Source organism: Nerophis ophidion, linkage group LG01, assembly GCF_033978795.1.
Source record: "Nerophis ophidion isolate RoL-2023_Sa linkage group LG01, RoL_Noph_v1.0, whole genome shotgun sequence".
In the NCBI taxonomy this organism is placed as follows: Eukaryota; Metazoa; Chordata; class Actinopteri; order Syngnathiformes; family Syngnathidae; genus Nerophis; species Nerophis ophidion.
The window spans coordinates 51,622,852-51,627,769 of NC_084611.1; the positions used below are offsets into that span (position 1 = coordinate 51,622,852).

Here is a 4,918-nt window from a genome sequence, read left to right on the forward strand (position 1 = left end):
TAATCTTACCCATTTAATAAGTTTTCTCCAAAGCCATATTGTTTAAGAATATTAAATAAGTAAGAGAATTCCACTTTATCAAAGGCTTTTTCAGCATGTAATGTTATTAATGCTGTATCTACTGCACCCTTCTCATATATTATATTTAACACTTTTCTCACATTAGGAAATCCTTGTCTTTTTTTGACACCACCGTTTTAATCCTTAGCGTTAAAATGCCCCCGAGCCAACTTTTTTGCAACGTGTTCGTCACAGTCCGGCCGTGCGTCATTGCGCATTGATCTGTGCGTTGCACCGAGCGCCGCTCAGAAAGCGCGCAAAGCGCACACCAGACCGGCAGCATCAAACAGCTGCAATCAATCGTCGCCAATCTGCACACCTGGGGGAGATGATCAGACAAGCCTTCAAAAGCCTGCACAATCTGCCGTCCCACGCCGGAACATAGCCCTCTGTTAGTGTACAGTAAGTGATCATCTGATACTGCTCTCTCTATCTGTTGCTCTATATGTTGCTCTCTCTATCTGTTTCCCCTTCCGTGTTTCATTGTCATGTCGTGTCGTTCCTGCAGCAAATCCCCGTTCCTGCGTGGCAAGCTGTGCGTCTCGTCCTTATTTCCTCCCTGGTTCTTTGGCTGCCCTTGGATCTCGACCCCCTCACTTTGGACATGAACCTGTTGACGCCCCGCTTAGCCCTTGACTTCCTGCTCGTCTCACGGACCTCCGAGCTCCCTTGTCCTCCTGATCTTCCGCCTCTCACTCAATTCTGGTAAATGCTCAGCAATTAATTCCTACACATAGTCTTACACTGTACACACTCTTGGATTTTGTTACACCCAATTCCTTGTTACATATATATATTGTTCATTATTTTTCACGTTATATTGTTTATATATATTTATATAAATACCTTATTTTTCGCACTGTAAGTCGCAGTTTTTTTCATAGTTTGACCGGGTGTGCAACATATACTCCGGCGGGACTTGTGTGAAATTATCAACACATTACCGTAAAATATTAAATAATATTATTCATCTCATTCGCGGAAGAGACGAAGAAAATGTCAGCAATCGTCACACACACGTCAGCTAATAAGAATTCGGCGCGGGAGGGTCATGGCAGAAGTGCATTGTGGGTCATGGAATGCTAACTGCTATATACTACTGCCGTAGCTATTAAAATGGATAATTTCATCGTTAGCGGTAACTTATAAAAACTGAGAAGGGCTGAACAAAAATTGGACCGAAAAGGAAATCATGTACTGCAGATTACAAGCTGGACGTAGTGAAATATGCAGCAGAAAACGACAAGAGGAAGCGGCGCATACCTTTGGAGTTGGCAGAGTTGTCTAGAAGCGACATCAAGGAAGAAGATTTCATGGGATTTATCGATGAGTGACAGATTGTTTGGTAAATGTATAGCATGTTCTATAGGTTAGTTATTTGAATGACTCTTACCATAATATGTTACGTTAACATACCAGGCACCTTCTCAGTTGGTTATTTATGCATCATATAACCTACACTTATTCAGCCTGTTGTGCACTATATATTTTAAATTGCCTTTCAAATTTTTATTCTTGGTGTTGGATTTTATCAAATAAATTTCCCCCAAAAATGTGACTTATACTCCAGTGTGACGTATATATGTTTTTTTCCTTCTTTATTATGCATTTTCGGCTGGAGCAACGTATACTCCGGAGCAATTTATAATCCGAAAAATACGGTATATATATATATATATATATATACATATATATACATATACATATATATACACATATATATATATATATATATATATATATATATATATATATATATATATATATATATATATATATATATACATATATACATATATATATATATATTGTACCGCTTATCCCCTATGGGGTCGCGATGGTGCCTATTTCAGCTACAATCGGGGAAAAGGCGGGGTACACCCTGGACAAGTCGCCACCTCATCGCAGGGCCAATATATATATATATATATATATATATATATATATATATATATATATATATATATATATATATATATATATCAATATTGCCACCCTGTGGTTCTGTGCTGTAACAACTCCCTCCTCCAACCATGACAGTGTTGCTGCTATTAAATTCTAACTGTCTCAGTTTGAGACAGCCAAATCACATGATAAAATCATTCCTCATTTGTGTAGCCTATTGGCATACCTTGGTAAAATTTCTCCTCTTTAGTTTTGGGCGTACATTAGGCTGCTATATGCTCTACTTATTTTCACCATTTTAACCATTCTTAGCGTTGGTTGTAGTTTGATTTAGTCTTTTGTTTTCTGATAGTCCTGACAATAACCATATTATCGCCATTTGTTGTGATATTGTACGCAGACATGACGTACTTCTTCCTAAAAATAGCCTAATTTCTGTGTAAAATGTGTTCGTTAGAAATTTGTCATTCACAAAACACTTGTCTATTCAGCTATTATGTTCCGAGCACCTCAACCCCTAGTAAGAGGCAGTGGAAGTTTGAAGATCCTTGGTGTTGTCCATCCGATCGAGTTGGATTCCACTGTGTATCTGGCAACTTCAGTCAGGGAAAGGGCAGGGGACTACATAATTTTGACCGTGATTGCAGTACCATTTCTGGCCACATCATTACATAAGGTTTTGTTTAAACGTCAGGAATCTGTTTTTGGGTTGGGGTTACTGTCATGAATTTCATGACAGGTTTGGTCTTTGTTCATTTATTTTACTGTGTTTGGTATTGTTTCCTTTCCAGTGCTCTTATTTTCAGTTCTACTTCCGGTTTGCCTCCACTACTTATCTGGCCTGAGCTCTGCCTCCCTCACCTGATTGGCAATCGGGGCACACCTCTTTCAGGTTGCCGATTAGATTTTTTTTTTATACCAGCCAGCCTTGAACATGCTACTCGATCAGTTTGTGGCTACGTTGTCTTGCTTCTATGTTTTCTGTTGTTTTGCTTGTGGTAGCATTTCCTCTGCATTAACTTTTGTGATTTTGACTATTATAAATACAATTTTTACCTGCATGCAATCCTCAGTCTATGCATCTTGGGCGTCAAGACCGACAGAACAAGAATGTATTTTATCTGGTATGCAATAAAAGAAAATGGATGAATGGATGTTGTCATTATCATTAAAAATAGTGCATTGCTGCCTCTTGGTAGCTCATTTGTTGTCCCAAATAAGTTGTGTCAAATGAAGTTAAGATAGATAATGTATTAAAGCAGTTTGGTTCAAAACCAGCTTTTCCATTGGAAACCACAGAAATCAACGAAACAGGAAGTGCAATCAAAAAATCTTTATTATCGACACAATCAACAATGTCATTTAAACATTTTTCATACAATAATCTTAAGAAAGCTTGCCACTGCAAAAAGAAAAAACAATCTTAATTTTCATGATTAATATCACTTGTGTAATGCAGCCATCAAGCTTTTTAACATTTGAATTGTCACTCTAGTCAAAACAAAATTACTGTTAAAGGTTATCAAAGGTAAAACCCTGAAATTAATTAAAAATAAAATGACAATGCTGTGGTCACACTGGAATGGTGCTGCTATAACAAGTGTCCACCAACAAAACAAGAACATTGCACTTCAATTTTGACAAATCCATACTTGGCATATCATGGAACTTATTGCTAGTAATGTAAAGTGATACCAAAATATAATAGTTTATGCTTTCTTCTAAGGTAAGTAGTCTTAACTATTCAGTTTTTGCTGTAAAAAGCATAATTCTTTCTTTTGTTCTCTTCATGTGTTCTTCTCTTACCATCACTTTCTGACTGGTACTCCTTTAAGAGCCAGAATGAACAAATTGATTAATTGAAATAAATGTGAACCAACATGATATTCATCTATAAACAGTGGTGATACCACGACTCTTAGCTTGCATTTCAGCACACACTTAGATTAAAATCAAGAGGAAACACCAAAAACATGACATGATCATAACGCATTTTCTAAGCATCCAAAGGAGACATGTCATAACGTGACATGGTAGAAACATGATTATAATACTAATGCATCATGAAGAACAAAGGACATCTCATCTCCAGGTGAAACGATGATGGAGACATCTCGGTGTTCCAGTGCACAAGCAGTCCTGGAGGAAGATGACAGCATATTACCACAAAAGTGAATCCAAGTTGTAGATCATCTCCACCCAAAGTCCGAAGAACATTTGGATGGGCAAACAATCCTCGTACAAAAACTCACCTGCTGCCGTGTCTCACTCAGGAAGCATTCTCGTTGAGACAAGGACGACCGGATCGGGAGCTGTCGGACAACACAGGTTAACATATCTCTAATTTTTCCGATATTTATCACAAGAACATATTTTAAAGTGCGGTAATTTGTTTCTTGTGTGCTCTTGCAGAAGGTTCACATTACTCCTAGGAAGTGCAGAGAGTGATGCTGCAATGAGAAGAAGACAGAGAAGAATGTCCCACACCATGTCTCTTCCTGTAACGCTTGACCATCACGACAATGATGATGACCGCCAGACAGACCACCGTTGTAAGGATCACCGACGTGGCAACAACACAGACGACGCACACTTGGTCTGTTTTATAGAAAAAAGCCCAACTTGCTTGTGAACATCAACCATTGTCATCATGACAAAGAATACAATATCATTCAAAATATGTATTACAGTTTAATCAATGGCTACGATGAATGTCACTGTTGTGCTGCATAGAGAAACACATTCACACATAGTGCATTTTTTTTTGCAAGTTCACTAAGATGATTATTATCGCTTTCTTGCACTAATCCAATCACTTCTCTCAATGTTTAGATGACCACCCTGCATAATTTAGCATTGAGTTAAAGTCCCATAATTATTGTCTGAAACATTCTAATTGTCTCTGTGTACCTTGCAGAAGATATGTGTACTTGGTGAGCTCAGGAGTTGGTTT

At 37.9% G+C, this 4,918-nt stretch overlaps 1 long non-coding RNA gene across 1 annotated transcript; it reads left to right on the plus strand.

The window, feature by feature from the left end:
- Window positions 1-386: 386 nt before the first annotated feature.
- Window positions 387-2,961, plus strand: LOC133535716 (uncharacterized). Its single transcript, XR_009802317.1, has 3 exons — window positions 387-462; window positions 569-765; window positions 2,457-2,961. It is a non-coding gene; the product is annotated as an uncharacterized LOC133535716 (long non-coding RNA).
- Window positions 2,962-4,918: the final 1,957 nt, after the last annotated feature.